Source organism: Falco biarmicus, chromosome 16 (genome assembly GCF_023638135.1).
Source record: "Falco biarmicus isolate bFalBia1 chromosome 16, bFalBia1.pri, whole genome shotgun sequence".
In the NCBI taxonomy this organism is placed as follows: Eukaryota; Metazoa; Chordata; class Aves; order Falconiformes; family Falconidae; genus Falco; species Falco biarmicus.
This window is the reverse complement of record NC_079303.1, coordinates 9,454,194-9,473,519: the sequence shown is the minus strand read 5'-3', so window position 1 is coordinate 9,473,519 and position 19,326 is coordinate 9,454,194. Positions and strand designations below refer to the sequence as shown.

The 19,326-nt window shown below is 57.8% G+C and overlaps 1 pseudogene; it reads right to left on the bottom strand.

The window, feature by feature from the left end:
- Nucleotides 1-19,326, bottom strand: part of LOC130159639 (hydrocephalus-inducing protein homolog) — a 109,078-nt pseudogene that overhangs the window by 13,526 nt on the left and 76,226 nt on the right.

Sequence of the window (19,326 nt, the reverse complement as noted above, 5' to 3'; positions counted from 1 at the left end):
CCCTGCTCCTCCAGGACTCACTTGCCCATCATCTGCTCAAGTTCACACATCTGTGGCCCTTCAGCCCCCTGCATCTCCCAGGCAGGTCTCCACCTGGGCCTGCCCTGAATTGTGCCTCTGGGACGGCTCGTCCCCAGACGTGTCCGTGACAGCACGAGGCCCTGGAGGTGCCATCCCAACGTCCCATGCTGCGCAGGCAGCGCATCAGGATGCTCGCTCAGGGCGGGAAGCACGTACCAGTTTCTTGACTTCCCACACAGCAGCGGTCCAAAGTGGAAGACACCCGTCTCCGTGACATACTGCTTGAAGACAATGTCGTCGTCTGCCTTGCTCTTCCTTCGGTGGGGAAACACCAGCCTGGGCAGAGAAAACAGGGAATGAAGAGCTGTGAGATGCTCCAAGTAGAAAACCTGGTCAGAAAGCCGTAACCCTTACTGGTGGCTGTGGTACCAGTACTCCCAGCTCCAGGCATGGGACAAGATGCTGGGCGGCTCAGGCAGCACGCTCTGCCCGAGCCAGAAGGTCACCGGGGTACAAGGGGCAGCCCTGGCTCTGAGCCCAGGGGGGAGCAGCGTGGGAGGCTCCCAGGGGCAAGCCTTACCGTGGGTCTTGGCTGATGGTGGGGTACAGGCAGGTGCCCCTGCAGGGCAGCTGGTACAGTCGCTTTGTCCCCAGGATCTCGAAACGCAGCGTCTGCTCAAACTGGCCCAGCACCGTGGAGCTGAAGTGGACCTTCAGTTCCACCTCACCGCGGGCAGGCACTATCCACCGGCAGCTGCTCAGCCTGGCAGTTAAAGAGAGGGCTTCAGACACGGCTAATGAGCAAACAAGACGAGGAGGAGGGCTGTGGACTCGCCATCCCACGGAGGCACCAACAGAGGGGCCCTGAGGAGCTGGGGATGACAGACCTCACTTGACAGGGTGGCCATGGAGCAGAGCGATCTCCTCAGCCCTCAGCTCACCTGACATGTCTCGGCGGGGATGGGACCATGTCCTCGCCGCTTTGGTGCGCCCCAGGAGAAGATACGGGTGCTTCCCTGTCCAGCCCCTGGAGACATCTCCTGCCCTGACCGGAGCTCTGCTTCTCCCTCGCAGCCTCCCAGCTGCCCGCAGCTTTCTCCTCACTCGACTGGCTCCTCACAGGGGCGACCTGCTCCTCTGGGGTCTGAGCCACAAGGGGAGGGAGAAAACAGAGAGGTGAGACCTGCCCCGAGACATCCCCCTCCTGGAAAGCAAGCTGTGGGTTTGTTAACAATTAGGGGAAGCACTAAATAAACAACCACATCTGCCCAGGGACTTGGTCTTCCTCATCAGGTCTAGTTTTGCCTACAACACTCTCCTTGCCCAGGACCTCAAGGCAAGGCGAGGGTTTGAGGTGTTTTTTTAAACCGTTATTCTCATCTTACAGACATCACAGTGATCCTTCCCCACCCACCCCCCTGCCCTGGCACCTTCACTTCGGGCACAACGGGGGCATCCACGAGACTTACGGCAGCATTCTTGTCTTCTTCTGCAGTGGCGCCTTCTGGCACAACAAAGACAAAGTGCTTGAGGGCTTCTGCTGCAGGGGCCATCCGCTCTGCCGGGTAGTGGATCACGGAGTAGAAAGCAGTAGGGGGGATGGGAAGCCCGGAGGGACCCAGTCCAAGGCTATCCAGGACCTAAAGCGTAAGAGAAAACCCTGTTTGTACTCCTGTCACCTTCATCCTCACACTCACTCCTTAAAGGCACGGAGCTTTCGGCAATGTGGTGGGGGTTTATTTATATCGGGCACCGTGCTTCTTCATGCCCAGTGGAGTGGGCAGGCTCCAGAGCAGTGCCAGGACCTACAAGTGGGACCTAGAGAGAAACCTCTCCCTGCAGTGACTCAGCTGAAGGAAACCTGAGCTGCCCTGCCCTGGGACCATTTGCAATGATTTCCAGGCTGGGAAATTCTCTCAACAGACGGGATGCTTGTACAGAGAGCACTCCTGCTTCCCACCCACCTGAGGGATGGTGAGAACCTCCCGCAGCCATGGGGCTGCTGCGGAGCCATTGTAGAACATCATCGGTGGCCCGGACAAGGCTCTGTGCCATTGTCACCTGGTGGGACACGATGCACCGGGGCCCAGGAGCACGGCAGGCTCAGCCTCCGAGCCTCACAGGGCTTTACCTGCTCTGCCGCTGGCAGCTCGCTGCTCTCCAGGATCTTCCTAGTCACATCTTCTGAGCCCAGCACCTGGATGTCCAAGCAGGGCACCCCGACACCCTGGCCTCTGGCTGACCCTTTTGCACCTTCCCCTTCCAGCTGAGGTATTCTGGCATCCTCAAGAGCCTTCATTTCTGCCAGATGCTCTTTCTCCAGCCTCCCCTGATGCTCCTTCTCTCTGTCCCTCCGGCTCCTGGGGCTGGATGTGTGCTGGGGCTGCTCTTCTGCTGGGTGCCGTGCGTCCTCGTGGTTCAGGGGGAACAGCAGGATACCCTGAACCCTGTCCCAGGATGACAAAATATGCGCAACATCCTTCTGCGACGTCTCGTAGATATTAAACCTCAGGGCTAAGTTCTCGCTGTCACTCTGGGCCTCATTTTTGGTTTCCCCCTCTTCCAGGTCTGTGGGGTGTGCAGCCGCTGCCAGGTGGGCATCCATCAGGGTGACCTTGCTCTGCTTTTGCTCATCTTCCTTTGTGCAACGTGCAACAGAGCCCGGGTGCTTCCTTACAGATCGTGTCTTGACCACCCCCTTGGCGACCTCCGACCTCCGGCTGTTGGATGTGTTGGTGTTGCTGGTGGGACTGTTCATGCCCTGGGCAGGAAGAGCAAAAAAAGCAGTGAGCATTTCAAAGCACTGACTCAGGTGCTGTAGGGCAGCAATGATCTTTACAATAGCACCCCAAACCTCGCTCGAGACCTGTGCTAGGCACCCTACAAATCCCAGTTCAGAACATAGCTGGTACCCAGTTTAGCTCAACAAACCAAACTCTTCAGTGTCAGACTGATGAGGAGTCCTGCAAACCAGCTGAGGAACAGAACAGGTTCCCAACCCAAGCAGAGAACTTAAGACACCTCCTTACTCCCGTGCAGTCCTCTGGGTTCATTTCTGGTGCGCTGAGCATCCCTGTGGCTGGCTGATCCTTTGCAAAGTCTGCCTGCTAATGAATACCTAAGGCCTGGGGGCATCTCCTGCCAGACATGTAGGAAAAGACCCCACATCCCAGACAGATCATGGCTCACAGGTGTAAGTCACAGGCAGAGTGGGAAGAAACGCTGGACTAAAACTACCTAGGGCTTCAGTAGTCAGTATGTGGAGTTACATGAAGCCAGGACTCAAAGGCGGCATGATCTTAGTAGAGCAGCTCTAGCAGCAAACCCATGGGAAGACACCCCGGTGCAGCAGCAGCACGATCAGACCCCGGTGGTTGTTTCCCAGCACAGCCCCACATGTTGCTCCTGACAGGTGCTCGTCCCCAGCACTGCGTGGGGCTCCCTGGGGCACGGCGCAGCTCCGTAGGAAGGTCCCCAGGGCTTTCAGTCATTTCTGTAAACAACCACGCACCTGCTTGCCACCAGGCCAGCTTTTCCTCCTCAAAGCATTCTCTTGGTCTTTTCCAGCCTTTCTCTTCCCCTGCTCAGAATTCTTCAGCTCTTCCTCCTTCAAGCGTTCCAGCTCCTGCCGACGCTTTTCCTCCAGCTCTCGAGCTAGCTGCTCCATCTCCCTTCAGCAAGCCAAACAGAAAACATGCCCGAGAGTCACCACCAGAAGCCTGGGCTTGCCGCCATCCCAGCTGGTCCTGCACTTCGTTCCCTGACCCTGAGGCCAGGCAGAACCGTTAGGCCATCTCTGTGGACCTCCCTCAGCCTGGGGAGGCTGGGAATATCCCATGTGAGGAGAGGTGGGAGGGGACCTCCAGGGCCAGCCAAACCTCAGCCTTGCTTCGTAAGGTCAGCCTGGGCTGAACGAAGTGCGGAAACACACGCTCGCTTTAAACAGGTCCCCCTCCCAGTTTCAGACTTAGCCTGTGCATCCTCCTCAACCCCTGCGGCCTCCCCTCCTGGGCTGCTTTGCTGGATCAGAGCTTCTCCCAGGCTGACCTGCTGCTGCAGCTGAGGGTGAGCCCAAGAGCCACCGGCTTCTATGGCCAGTGTCGCTCAGGAAGGAAAAACCTAGGAGATCAGCAAGGACTTCCCCTACGGCAGGACTGGCATCTAAACCAAGCCAGCACAGCTGCGCCTCACACCAAGCCACACCACAACCCCTCTGGTGTGGGGAAGAAGGGGGGTGAAGATGAGAACCAACGTAATTAACTTAGAGACACTTCTAAGAGCAGCCGTCAGGCAAGCCCAGAGCCCAGGTCCCGGCAGCCACCGTCTAAACCCGCGGGCTCTCCGCTCAGCTGGAGAGAAGATGTTCTCTCCCGGGAGGAAGGGCCTTCCTCTGCTGGGAACCTGGAGGGTGGAACTGCCCGCTTGGAACAGACACTTTCGGGCCTTCGCCCCGTGACCCCTCTGAGCTCAACCGAGGTCTCCGGAGCAGGAAAACCCTGCAGGGGCACCCTCCTGGGGAGTTACAGGCGCACAGACCTCTGCCTCCTCTCGCGCTGGACTTGGCGTATCTTGTTATGAAGCTGAATTTTCTGCTCCGCACTGAGGGCATCATACTCATCCTCGTCCATCTCCCAGAGACGTTCTCTCTCCCTGCGGGCAGCTTCTTCCTGCTCCCGTCCTTCAGCCAAGGCCAGAGGAGAAACCATTAGCAGAGCTTGCTGTTGGGGGTGAGCTGCCAGGATTCACAGCTGTGTCCCGAGCCAGCCGATCATCCTGCCAGGAGATGCTGGGGAGCTCACAGCCCTGCTCCAAAATTCAGATCAGCCCCTGAACTGTCAACAGTTCACGGCGAGTTCCCGCGCCTTGCCTGGCTCCTGCGCACCAGCGTGGCAGGCAGCTGCTGCTGCTGCTTCGGTACTGAGCCACAACAGCTGGCACTTGTGCCCAGGCTTTCACGGTAGAGACCAAGGGAAGTCTTCCCAGCCTCAGCTCTGCTCTGCTGCATTTTAAGCAACTGTGAGCTGAGCGCTGGCTACACCCAGGCAGAAGGTGGAAGGATTAATAAGACCACTTCTTACAAGCTCTGCTGGTAACCCAGATACACACAGATAAGGCTGAGTGCTTGACAGGGAAGATTTGAGAGGTGCGGAGATGAAAAGTCTCACCTTCCTGCTCTTTTGCAGCTGTCTCCCTGGCTTTAAAGGACACATAATCCTGGAACAGGTTCACGACGTAGATGTGAGGCCGATTTCCAACAGCTTTGAGCAGGCAGAGGAGAGCAGATGCCATGTTGTGCGCAAAGAGGGTTTCCAGGCCATCAAACACCACGCCCTGGTAGCAGTCACTCAGCTGCGAATAAAGTTGAAAAGGAACAGCTTTTCTAGTCAGCTGTGGCACACACGGGGCTCTCAGCCAGTCAGTAAATGTCCACTGTCAGCAGATGTCAAAGGACACCAGCCATCGTTGTGTCCAGCGCATCAGCCCAGACGAGCTCTGATCTTTCCCCACGTTCTGCCACCTTGGGGCATCTGCAGCTTCCCCCAAGGATCCCTGCGTGCAGCTCGGGGCTCCTCTGAGAGCAGATACAGACCTCCTCTCCAAACTGCCTCGCTGCCTGTCTCTCTGGAGCAGGAACGCAGCATCTGCCCCCACCCCACCCACGTACCTGGAGCCTTTCGGAGAGGATGGCCACCAGCAAGTCCTCGGGCAGCACGCAGCTCAGACAGCCCAGCCCTCCCTCTGTGCTGCCACCGATGCTCAGCCGTTGCTGCGCAGGGACGCAGGGAAGGGGAGGGTGGAGATGAGAAATGGAGGAGCCCTGCAATGTTGAACGCCACAAGAAAAGTAAACCACTTGGGTAACCCCTGAACAGTTCCAACTGCTGGGCTTGCAGCCAGGGTTTTCCACTAGCGGGAGGCTCGAACCAACCCTGCAGGCCAGCAGCTCCAGGGGACAACCCTGGAGGACACATCCCGTGGCTTGCAAGCCCCCAGCGCAGCATCCCGCAGCTTTGCCCACTGCCTGCGGCCACATTAGCCAGGACTGCACTTTGCCAACAAACTGTTGAGGCCCAGTCGAGATTTCTGCCAGAGCACAGGGGTTTGTTCCCACCCCAAGCATGCCCAGCTGGCGCTCTGCACCACACACCCACACACCAGCCCCCACTCTAAGCAGCCCCTTCGCTTCTCAGAGGCAACAGAAAGGACCCAGGCATTAACCAGCGCAGATCACGCTTCACCTGGCAGCTTGTCGAATCCCTTCGATGCTGTTCCCGGGATTGGGATGCACGGCCATCCGCCTTGCTCTTGCTTGCTGCAGTGCTCACCGGCCTTTGGGAACTCGGGGACTGCAGGCTGCCGTCCTCCCCAGAGCTGGACTGGCGCAGCACTGAGCTGTGCCCGGCCTTGGCGTGGCACTGCACGCTGAGAGAGACATCTGCATTGTGACCTGCAGAGGGGACAGATGGCTCAGCGGGGCTGGCGATGGGTGCTGCGGGGAGCAAGCGGGCACCTTCCACCCCTGGCAGGGACACAGCACTTGTCCCCCAGCCTGCTGGGCACTAGCAGCGCTGCTCTCCAGAAGCAGCTCCTGCCCTGCTTCCCTTACTAGCACGATAAAGCTGAGAGAGGACGGAAAAGCCAGAGAGTTTGTCGTGCACAGCCCCGTGTCCCTCCTTAATAAACATGCACACAGGTGACACTTTGCACAGCAGCTCCCCTATGGATCAAGCCAAAGATTCGTCCCCCAGCACCATCATTTTCCTACCTTGCACCCATCCTGCCTTCTCCCGTGGAGACTGTAACGGGCAGCCCTGCCCCAGCGGCATCACCCATCTCCACGGAAGCTAAACCCTCTGCCTGGGATAACCCCACCCGGCACCCAGAGCCTTTTCCCTTCCACCAGCTCCCAACCACCCAGGTTCAAAGCTGAGCAATGTAAAACGTCCCCCGCCAAGGCCAGCGTCTGGCCTCACCCTGCAGAGCTCAGGGCAACAACTGCCCAAGAAAGTTTCCCCAAAGTCTCCAGTCTCACATGGAGCACAGCACAGCACGCGCCAGCTCCGCAACCTGGCAGTGTCAGTATAGGGGGAAAAAAAATACATTTCCAGAGAAAAAGAGCTCATCTGCAGTGAGTCTCATCCAAAATTCCTCCAGGAGGTTATTCTTCCCTTCCTCTCATGTCTGTGAAGCTACACTCACAGTCAGTCACCTAGAGCTTAATGAGCCACTTCAGAGGGTTATTCCTTGTTCAAGTGGGCAGCAGTTCTGCCTGATGGCCACAGGGAGCAAGCTGGATTCAGCTCTGAGAAAATGTTTTTATAAAGCTCTGAGAAAGGTACGGGTGTGCTTCACCACTCCCAGAAAAAGGGACGTGTGTCAAGAAGCCCAGAGGCAGTAAAAATGCCTTTGTCTGACCCCTCAAAACAGAGCTGCTTAATCACCCGAGCTGTGTTATGAAATGGCTCTGCATTTCTACACGCTTGCACCCGTGCTCCCCAAGAGACCCAAGGGCTGCCAAACTCCTCTGGAGCAAGCAGAAGCAGGTGGCCGTGGTGGGTTTCCAAAGCGCCGCTCTGCGCCCAGTGTTCCTCCTTACCCTCATCCTCTGTCTCCTTGTGGCTCTGCTCAGCGGCAGCCCTGACGCACAGCTCCCGGGCACGGAGCCCTGCCGCGCTGCTCCCGTCAGAGATGGCTTCTGTCACCACGGCGTCGATGGACAAGCAGGCAGCGCCGTAATATTTGGACAGGGCGACCGCTGCCGCTGTCTTTCCTTGAGAGAGAGAGGAAGGCGGCTTGGTGACATTTGCAGGTGAAGCATTCTCAGTGACAGGCTCTGGAAAGCCCCCCCAGAGGCTTTGCAGGTTTCAAGGACAGTCAGAAAGCACATGTCCCTTTAGGGGACACCACGAGGGAGGCAGCTTCAGCACGGTCAGAAGCGCTGAACTCCAGAGGCAGGTGGATCGCCTCCACCTCCGGTTCAGCCCAGGACTCTGTCCCTTGTGGTGTGACCTCAGCCCTGGGCCAGGACATTGTTTCGAGCCCTGTTCCCACCACCACCGTTCGCTACCCTGTGCTGGTGGGTGCCAGCTGGGCACAGTCTGGGGGTCAGCACGGGCTAGGGGCTGCTCCCATGAGGAAACACGGGCACTAGGCAATGTGGTCCCATGCAGCAAGAGGGACGTGGCCACCCCGTCTGGGGGGACAAGAGCCTAGCTATACGGACACAAGATGAGCCACACCACTGGCACCAGCTAGGCAAAGGCCTGGGACTGTTTCACGGACCAGCAGAGCTGTGGCTTGCCTCGCTTCGCTTCAACTGGCCGACCAAGCACCACGGCCCACCAGGATAAGTCTCTCCTGCTTCCCGCTCTCCTTGCAGCCAACAGCTCACGTACCTGTCCGAGGTGCCCCATGGACGATGATGACGATCCCTCTGCGGTTTCCGCCTGTGCGCCCTTCTGCAGGGATATCGATGCCCAGGTGGCGGGCGATGGCCCTATGGACAGGGCTGTCGGCCAGCTCTCCCGCAGCCTCCTTGCTGCTGCTGGTGCTCTGCTGGTGCTCTGCTGTGTAGAACCAGGTAGAAAAGTCAGCCTCCTGCCTCCCTGTGACCCTGATCGCCCTCCCCATCCCCTCAGATCCTGCGAGAGGAGACTGCTGAAACCAATGTCACAGCCCAGATCTCATCGTGCCTGTCCTCGAGGCTCGCGCAGATCCAGCTGCTGGTGAAGGGGCCTGTTCAGAGCACAGTAAGTGGGGTGGCAGGAGGAGGAAAGAGCATCTGGCAACACCCAAGAGGCCCAGGCCACATCTTCCATGAACCCTCCCCACGGTCCTCATGGGAGTTTGGTCCCGGGTCCTGGTGCCTAAGGGGGGTGACAGGTGCAACTGGGCATTGGGAACAGTCCCGAGGGAGATGGCACCAGGCTGCAGTGAAGCAATGGAGGTGGCACTGAAGTCCACCACTGGGGCTCTTTTGCTACAATGGACAAAATAGGTGAAGAGCTTCGGGTTACCAGCCGTCCCGCGTCTTTCCTTAACACCTTCCTCCTCCTCTTCCCCACATTCGGATTCTGAATTCACCCTGTTGGACTGGCTTTCATCGAAAAGGGAGGGGGGAACGACCGAGCTACGGGGTGAGGTGCTGCAAACAACCCCAGCGGAGTGCTTTCTGCCCCCATCTGACAGGTGCCAGGCACCTTCAGAGCTGGCCGAGGAGGAAGGACGTGGGGAAGGAATGGCAACCTGCTCTTGGCCATTCCCACTTTGCAGGGCCACAAGCAAAAGCAAAAATCTCCTAAGGAGGGAGACTCCCAAGGCACCGAGGAGCCTGTCCAGGGGTATTCTGAGCTTGTGCTTGTGTTGCCGCGAAGGAACAAATCTAAACCAGCTCGTTAGATTAGACTTGGTCCTACAGGCTGAAGAACTCATCTGAGCCTGCTCTTTGCGGCTGAGGGACACAAGGGGACACCCTGATGATTTCCCCAGTGTGTGGCAGTAAGATATGAGCTTGCTTTAGCTGCACTCAGGGCTGCGAGAGGATGCGTCTCACAAGCCACAGGTTTTCACCTGGCAATTCCTCCACCAAGCTGGGGAACAGGCGGCTGCTAAAAGCACGGGCTTTCCGTGGAGAATGAGGTCATGGAGAACTCAGGGTACGCAGCCTGGACTCCCTGCTGTGTCCACACTCAGGACAGACCATGCCAAACCCTCACCCTTGTCCTGGTCCGCTGGGTCCCCGGTCTTGGGCTTTGCTTGATCATCCTGCAGCCTCTTCTGGTCCTGAGAGTACTCCAGCACCTCTGGGGGCAGCTTCTCACCCGGGCCACGCAGAGGCAGCAACAAGGTGTTGCGGCTGTCGTAGTCCTTCAGCATGCGCAGGACCTGTGCGCGGAGGGAACAGAAACCACGTACAGGAGGGGTTTCTTGACCACACGAACACACTGCCCAGCCAACCAGTCTTCTCCCTCATGCCTTCCTCCCAACACGGACTACCCAAGCACCCCCCTCCGCCTGCCAGCAGAGCTGGCTGCCCCTCAAGTGCCGCCAGGCTGTGCCCTGGGGACTGCCTCCATCTCCCTGGCGCAAGCCCGGGAATGCCACCACAGCGCTGTGAAGCTACGGCAGCACGCACACGGGGACCAGACCTTCCCGCTCACCTGCTCCTCCTCAAGGTACTGCTGGTCAAACTCCAGCGAGTAAAACTCGATGGGAAACTCACACGGGTTCTTCACCACCACTGTCCCCTCCGCCCCACGGCTGTATGGCAGCACCGGTCCCAGCTCAAGCACTGGGGGGCTGAACTCCAGCTGCGGCTCCAGACCTTGTCCCGAGACCTGCAGCTGGAGGTGCTGGCTGCTCTGGCAAATGTTAATCTTCAGCCTCCTTCTGTAGGACTTCTGAAAAGAGAGAAGCACAGAAAGGTCCTGCACTAAGTCCCAGGTGACAAGGGCCTGGAATTCAACCCTTGCCCCAAGGTCAGCGGTGTCATCAGTACCTCTAAGGTGAATGGAAAACAGGTATTTAATTATAGCAGAGGCTGCAGCACCTGCATGCTGGCTCCGGGTAACTGGGATGGATCCTGGGTGAGGTGTAACTGGCTGTTTGGTGTCAGATCTGAAACAGTCTGTCACACGTTTTCACCCAGTCACGAGGGAGCGCAGTGCTCGTGAGAAAGGTCCTCGGGGTTACGCTGCCCAGACACAGCTGCGGCACTGCTGCATCAGGCAAACACCAGCCACGCAAGAGGCAGATGAGCTCCCGCTGGCTAGAAATAAGGGTCATCTTCTCTGCTCAGCGTTTGGCTCTGGCCAAAGCCCAACACAAGCTGGTTGCATCCCTACTAGCAATTCTACCGTCCCTGGGACTGTTCCCAGGCATGGAAGCACTTGTGTCCATGCTGTCACACACTGCCAGCTTCCAAGTCACTGTGGCCACATGCAAACTGCCTTTGGGAATGCTCCATCGCTTAAGCTGACTCCCAGACCGCGTGGGAACACGCAGGCAGGTTGGGCCAGAGCCACAGGGACTGCTGGCAGCGTACCGCTACAGGTGACAGTCCCGCCGTGCCCAGGAAGGTGTCTGGCGGCTGTTTTGTCTGCTGGTACCGGCAGCAGGATTAGCCCAGGTTGGCCCTTCCAGGGTTGTCCCCTGCGAGCATGCCAGCTGCTCTGCGCCGGGGCGTTGCAGCCTGCAGATATGCCCACACCAGGTGGAAGATGAGGGGAAACAGGTGGATCTCCTCCACGTGCCGAGAGGGAGCCACACCGCCGAGCCTGGATGCTCCCTGTGCAACTCCCCGTGGGGATTCCAAAGCGCTTCTCAGAAGTGCGCGCTACAGGGGAAACTGGGGCACAGTGGGTACGGGGCTGGCAGAAAGCTCCATGCGGAGGCCAGACCTCATCCCCTGCGCTGGGCTCTCATTTCCACACTGCCCTGCCAGACCTCCGCGGGGTGACACCTGCCAATCTCACCTCTTCCACGGGTGAAAACCTGACTCGCATGTTGCATCGCTGTCCGGGAGCGAGGGTTCCGGCCGAGGGCAGTGCCTCAAAGACACGGGGCTTGGCTTCCAACTCCTGCAGCAGCTTCCGACGCATGCTCGCTGACAAGCATTTGTCCACCTGGGCACAGAAACCAGGCGTGTGAGGTGGCCTTTGTGGGGACAGACTCTTGGTTCCTGCCGTGCTCTGAGATACTGTTACGGTGCAGAGAGCACCCACGTCCAAACCAGACGTGGCCACCATAACCTGGTGGCACCATAAATGGGAGCAAAGATGTGTAGGCAGGGCAGGCAGATGGGGAGGCACTGTCCTCAGAGGAGGAGGAATGGGTGAAGATGGCAGAGAAGTGAAGCATCAGCTAACGAACAGGTCCAGGCGAAGCAGCCTTGCTCCGTACCCTCAGAAGCTTCCTCAGCCCAGCTGTAGTCCAAGCGCCCAGGCAGCCACGGGGGCAGAAAGGGCAAGAGAGGCAAAGAAAACCCAACCAAGAAGTTACGTGTCACACGTTGTCTGTGCTTTACCTTAACAGGCTCGTGCACGGTGACGAACCATTGACAGGGGACCTGGAGCTGATTGTGGAGCTGGACAGTTTCTTCCCGGCACTGCCCACACTGGACAGCGGAGAACTCCAGCCTGTCCCTGGAGAGGCAGAGGGACGGCACAGTCACGTCGGCACGGAGGCGGACATGGAACGTGGGGCCACCTGCTACCTAGTGAAGGACAGAACATCCAGCTGAGAGACCAGGTGACATCTGCGGCTGTGTCCAGCCTGCTGCCTGCCCCAAAAGGTGGTACCTTGATGGGCAGGAGCACGTCCGCCTCTCCCAGTGGCAGGTTGGCGCTTTGTGGGTCAAAGCGCACTCTGAATGTCTTAGTCCTGCAGCAGGGCAGGCACTTCACATGGTCCAGATCCACGCTGAAACCTTGAACAGATGAAAATAAAGCAGCTGAGATACATCTCATGCCGCTTGTGTGTCACAAGCACGTTAAGGCCACGCGGGTGTCCTGGCTGGCAGCTCTGCGAAAGACCCCCTTGTATCCCCGGAGAAGCCTGCTGCTCTTTCTCCCTTGTCACCGCCCAAGGAGAAAGCGTTTTTGCAGCCAGAATCCAAGGTCCACATGGTAAAAATGAAACCCATCAGCTGAGCTTCAGCAATTCCTTCCTTGGGCATCTCAGGGAAGGAGGCACAGACCTCCCCAAAGGAGAATTTCCAACGAAGGTTCCCCCATGCTGCGGTGTTCCCTGGACAACAACTTAGAGAAGACACCTGACCACCCCTCAGACACAGCAAGTCACCGTTTGATGGGACACAGCCTTGCCTCAGGGCCTGTCGTGGAAGCCTGTTTTGATACACCAGAGGATCTCACAGGCTCTTTTCTCAATAAAGGCTCAACTGAAGGGCTATGACATCATGAAGTCTAAACAAAGCACTTCCAAACCACAAAGGGTCCCGTCCGTTTGCAACATGAGCCCACAGAGAGCACAAAACCTCGGCTGTCACTCATGGTAGCCAAGAGCAGAAGATGATGAGAGGTGACCAAGGTGATCAGCCCACCTAGTCCCTGAAATGAGGTGTCAGGGCAGTCCCAGGCAGACCAGGTCTCTGGGCACTGCTGGCCAGGAGAATTCAGGCTCTAAAGCACCGAGCAGGGGGCAGTCAGGAAGAAAAAAGCTGTACAAACAGGCACTCAACCCCCCCACACACCCAGTGACTTAAGCTCATCTGTCAAGCCCACGGGAAGTCCCTCCAGCACTGGTTACCTGTGCCACACAAGACACGTCTATCGGCGAGGAAGGACACAGGCAACCGCCCGGGGTTGGTGATCTTCACAAGGTGTGTGCGGACGGTACCAGGAATGACACAGCCAAAGTCCAGGATGTACTCAGGCAGCTGAACTCTGAAAGGAATAGAGACATTCCTTAAACCACAGCTCGGCTACATTTCCAGGTGGACAGAAGACACAAATAAAGTGGGTATTTGCTGCTGTAAAAACCCAGCTCAAGCCTGTGAAAGCCAAGGCCTGACCACCTGGTAGTAACACTTTGGTAAGTCACGGAGGGTGCAGGTCCTAGGTTTTATCAGCTACCAACGGGACCTCAACATAAAATTGTGTTTAACTGGTCGCAGCTCCTCGGCTACAAAGAGCCACTGTGGCTAAGTCCACCAGACCTCCACTGGCCTCAGTGGAACTGCTAACCTGGTGTACAGCCCAAGCCTGAAATCGCTTCAGGACCTTGCAATGAGATTTGCCTGCACAGGCAATCTTCCCTGCTCTGCAGCCAGGTCTGTCCCCAGAGCAGCCCCGGGAAAGGCAGGAATCGACACCTACAGCGTTCAAGGGCAGCTCCTTTTCCAGAGCAATCCCACTCGGGAAAGCGCATAAGTGGTCTGTTTTGCAGAGCATTTTCTTCCTGAACCGGAGCCTACCGTGCCCCTGCCTCATCAGGAAGGAGCAGAGGGAAGGACCAAGGCACCCAGGCAAGCCCTACGGTCCCACCAGCATCTACACCCCCTGCTTTAGGGTTTCTCAGCCCGTGCGATTCCCTGCTGGCTTTGCTTAGCGTGGCCTGTCAGTTGGAACAAAGATGCCAGCTTTGAGCTGCCTCTTTCAGAGCTGGTCAGCAGGGACGGTGTCTGTGCTGTCTGGAGGGGCTTGGATGGTCTGCACTGCACCCCCTCAGCACTAAGAGCAGAACCCAGCATCTGTGGGGAGCTGAGCACCCCAGGGTGGCACTATGAAGTGAGGACACTCGGCTGCTCACAGGGAGCACGTCAGAGCTACCAGGGTCAGACCCTTTCTGCAGTGCCCAGCTACTGCCAGCTCTGCAGACACCAGGAGCTCTCGGGAGCAGGGGTGCACTGCTGGGTGTCACCCTTGGGGCACCTGGAGTCTCTACTAACTTGAGAAGCCTCCGACGAGCACGCTGGTCAAAGGCCACTTCCTCTGGGGGACCGGAGCTGAGAGCTTTCTGCTGCTCCAGGGCATGTTCCTCTATCAGCAACTGCTCCATCTGCAGCTGCAGCTGCGTGTCCCACTGAGGAAAGGAAAGAGAGCGGCTGGTTAGCAAAGGTCCTGCCCAAGGCACAGGCTTGTCTCTGAGAGAGGATCCCACCCTGATCTTGTTGAGAGGGGCGATGGAGTCCCTCTGCCTCGCTGCTCAGCGTCTGTGACACCTCCTGCTCCCTTAGGCAAGACCTGATCTCAAGGGAAACGAACTCCAGCACCTTCGCCTGCCCAGTCACTGTCACAAAAGCTGATCTGGCCAGACAGACAGCCAGACAAGCCAGGAACCTTCCAGAGCTCCGAGTATTTGCCTGCCCCCAACCAGTGCCAGAGCAGCTTGGACAGCAGCTCTCTTGGAAAGGGAACCACGAGAAAGCTGACGCCTCTTGGAGATGACCGCTGACAGCACAGCCCCAGGGCGCAGTCAGGCTGCTGCTGGTAAGCTGGGTCGTGAGCAACAAACCCCTCAGCCACGACCCGCAGCTCCTTCAAAGTGCCAGGAACTCAGTCACTTGAGCACGGCCTTCAGGAGCTCTCCCTGAGGCAGTCGGGGAGCTGGTGCATCTGCTGGAGGGACAACAGCCAGAGCTGGGCAGCCCCTGGGGCAACGCTGAGCTGACACATGGTCGTGGCCAGGTGCGGGCAGGGAGGTCCCAAGTGCCAGCAGGGCCCCAGGAAGCCTGCTGCGGGGTGCCCAGGGCTCGAGTGACACAGGGGCAGGGTGGCACATGCCAAATGGGGCTTCTCACCGCGGTGTCCGCATCGTCCCTGGGTGGCTCCGCGGCCGCAGCCTCCCCCAAAGCAACTGCTTCAGCTCGCTGGCTGTCCTTTGCCATCTTTTCTTTGGCCTCTTTGAGGACCTTCTCATATTTTGCATTTCCTGGAGGAAGAAGAGATCCACAAATAGAAGCGTGGACGCCGTGCCAATCCCACTTAAGCTGGGAAGCCCCACTCCCCTGATGCTGGCCTCTCCCAGAAACAAACTCCTTGAGCAATCTATGGGAAGTGGATGCTGCTGCTCCTCTCTGAATCCTGACGTTCACTACCACCCACCTTCCCCTCTACAGAGGAGCATCCCATCCCCTGCAACGCCATGGCAAATCCAACCCTGCCAACATCCCTGCCAGCCCGCGTTACACCTTCCCCAAGCTTTTCTGCCCAGCCGCCACCTTCCCAGGCCTCCGACAGATATGCTGGCAAGCTCTGCAGGGTGGTTCCTGGGGCAAAGCCCACATGGACTCACCTACTAGAGACTCAGGAAGCAACCCGAGGGTTGAGTGTTGCTCTGACAGCCCTGAAACCTCCAGGCTCAGTGGGGGTGGGGGTGAGCTGCCCTGTGGGCATATGACATGGGGAAAAAGCCAGGGGACCTTCCTGCGGAGCAGAGAGGCAGTGCTCACCGCTGATGTTCCTGGGCAGGTCCAAGCAGATCCTGGGAAGGGTCCCTTCTCCTCTCAGGGTGATGCTTGCTGGTTCCAGGTGACCCACTTGAATCTGCAAAGCCCTGCAGAAGACTCCAGGCACTCCTGGCAGGTAACAGACTTTGAGCACTTGCTCCTTGCCAGGTCCAATGTAACCCTGCAGGGCACGGGAGACAAGAGAGGGAATGCACCAAAGAGCGTTTGGTGGGGGGACGGCTCAGGCGACAGACACACTGAGAAGAGAAAACAGCTTCTCCTATGGAAGAAAACGTCAGACAACATGGCCTTCTGGCTTTCTCGTATCCTAAAAGCTCGAGTCTCCTACACCAGGGTGCAGTACGTCCTTCAGAGGGCTCGCAAGGCTGCATTCCCACAGCACAGACCGCCCTTTGCTCAGCAGGAGCGCAGCTCTGCTGCTCACAGCGCTTACCCTCTGCTAGCAAGAGCCAGACTGAATAAAGAAAAGCTCTTTTACCAGCTGCTGTGGAAGACGAGCTAAAGCCCATGCCCTCAGCAGGGCCAGCAGCTCCTCACACTGCACGTCAGTGGTTCCCAGGCTGCTGCTGAAGGGCCTGACTCATTCATCATCCCAACCAAACATCTCCTGCCTGCGTGGTTACACCAGGGGTGCGTGAGCCCATCCAGACTCACAGCGACCTGCAAACATACATCTCTGGAAATGCAGGAGCAGACTAGGACAAATTCTAGGGAAGAAGGTGTTGCTGGGAAGGACATCTCCTCTCTGGGCTTCCAGAAAGGCTCTCCAAGCCTCAGGCTGGGCTCACGCCAGCCACATCGAGAGCAAATGGAAGCAGACAGCAGCATGGCTCTGGGTGACCGGGCACAGACGCAGACGCCTTTGGCTCGCCCTCTGCACGCTGGGCTGGACCCTCGGCTCCCCTTCACGCTGCAGGGGAAGCCGCTGAGTGGGACAGCTCCTGCCACTTGGTCCCCTGAGCCCGTACTCCAGCGCACAGCACAGCTGCAGCAAAGGTGAGCCCTGCCAAGCTGCCAGCACCCACGCTGCTGCTGCAGCAGCTGGCTGCACGGGTCCAAGCAGAGCTGCGTCTTCGGCAGCCCGCGGGAAGAGGGCATCAGTGTGTCATCCCTTGTAGGAGACGGGCACGAAAACAATGTGAAAGCCATTTGGCTTCCTCTTCCCCTTGCAAAAAGAGACAAAGGTAAGAACGCTGCTTCAGCTCAAAGACATCCACGCGGGACTAAGAAGCTGGGGCGCCGGGATGCTGCAAACTCCTCTCCTGGCTGTTCCAGCCCCGATCCTCCCTGACCCCCTCGCTGCCCCACAAAACTGCTGCAAAGCAGCAAAGCTGGAGGAGGGACCAATACAGGGGCTGCTAAAATTTCTGGCAAAGCAGCTTCATGCCCAGGCAAGACAGTATTTCAGTCCTGCTTAGTGCTGGCAGCGGGCAGGTGGGGTTTCTTACAGGCAGGGACAGGGAGTACGCCCTGCTTGACCACACAACCTGGGGAAGGTGACCCTCACAAGAGCCTGCACCATCTGGCTCCAGTGTCGGCACAACCACAGAGCTCAGCACTCGGGGTCCAAAGAGCTACCGAAGCCCTCGTGCCTCCCGCCGGCGGCTGCTGCAGGATGCCAGAGCCACCCACCAGCAAAGGCCATGAAGGGGCTCTAGTAGGACCGCGCTTGCTCGACCTTCTCTGCCACCCAGCAGCAGCTGCTTACAGCCCTGGCTCTCCGTGCTGGTTTTGTGGCTCTGTCTTCCTTTTCTTTTTTTCCACCCACCCCACCACCTTTTTTCCCTATAACCCTCTCCTGGGCAGCCTGGCCAGGGTGAATCACTCGTGCTACTCACCGTGCTGGGCACGGCCAGGGGCACGCCGAGCGGAGGGCTGTCCGCAGCGGCTGCGCTGGAGCCGAGCACCACGTAGGTGAATCCCATCTTCCCTCTGTTCTGCAGGGTGACCTCCGCTTCCCTGACTTTGTTAAACAGCTGGAGAGAAGACAGAGGAGCGGGAAGTTACAGACGCAGGTCTGCTGCTGGGAGTCTCCTTCCCTTTTCCCTGGCTTGAAAGCACATGAACACAGCGCAGAAGCAGGGAGCGCAGAGGAGGTACAGGCACTGCGGTGTCCTGGGTTAACCTGGGCAACCCCCAGCCACAGGGTACCTCTTAGCCCTACGCAGGAACACTATCGACGGCAGCACGTAGAGGTGCAGTAATAAATAAACCAGGGGATACAAGCCCTCTGCTCTTTAAGGTGTCACCTAACAGCCAGCTGAAACAAAAGAGGAGGCATCGAGGCATTTCAGAACAAGAGGCACCTGCATACAAGTATTTGCAGGCAAAACAGAAGCAAAAGTAGAGACAGACAGGGCAACAGCCAAACAGGGCCAACAGCTGGAAGGGTCTGTAGGGATTTTAACTGAAAAGGAGTGCCAACTGTTCTGGGACATTCTCGCCAGCTGCAGTGACTGGAAGCCCAAGTTAACTTCCTCCCTGGTTTATTTTGTTGATTAATCAAGAGCATTAAAAGAAAGCATCTCCTTGGACCTCAGGCTTCAGGAACGGATGGGCGGATGAGGGTCCTGGGGACATGTCCCTTTGGAGATCACCACGGGGTCCCTGCCTGTCCCGGGAGGCAGCGCTCGTTACCTTGAAGAGGAGGAAATCCCAAATATGGGGGGGTAGAGATGGCCATTAAAAAACAACTCTGATGCAGAATGTATCACCCAAAGGCAGTACTTCCAAGCGACAGAGCCAACAGAGTAGCTGGGAAGGGAAGAGCGCCCTAGACCTCGGTGGGCAGCAACGCGCCGGCGACAGTTCCAAGACAAGGACCTCTGCCAAGAGAAGCGTGCGGTACCTGCAGCCCGCAGTCGATCTCCGTCACGTCAAGGAAGTAGTTGATGAGCGAAGCCTCCCCACTCAGCGCAATCTCGTAGGTCGGGCCTCCCTCCACACTGCACAGCGCCGTGACACGGGCAGCAATGTTTGTGCGGCCAACGAAGGTGAATGTGACACCCTGGCTCTTGCCCGGCGGCAGCACGCCGTACAGTGGCAGGACATCAAAAACCTGGAGGCAGGGGAGGAGAGACAGAGATGTCGAGCGTGGAAATTGATGCAGAAGAGCAGCCGTGGCTTGGAGCAAAGTACAGATGTGGCTGGAGGGGCCTCTTCATCACAGGCGAGATCACCCTACTCTCATTCTGCATCCATTCCACTTACCGGTGGGAGAGACCCTGGGAAAAATCTTCTCCCATACTAATTAATGTATTAATACACTAAATTAATTTGGGATGTCTCCTGGCAGCAAGACATTCTCTCAGCTGAAGAACTTGCCTTTAAAAACACTTTTTACTGCCTTCAGAAACACACGAGACTTGGAGATGAGAG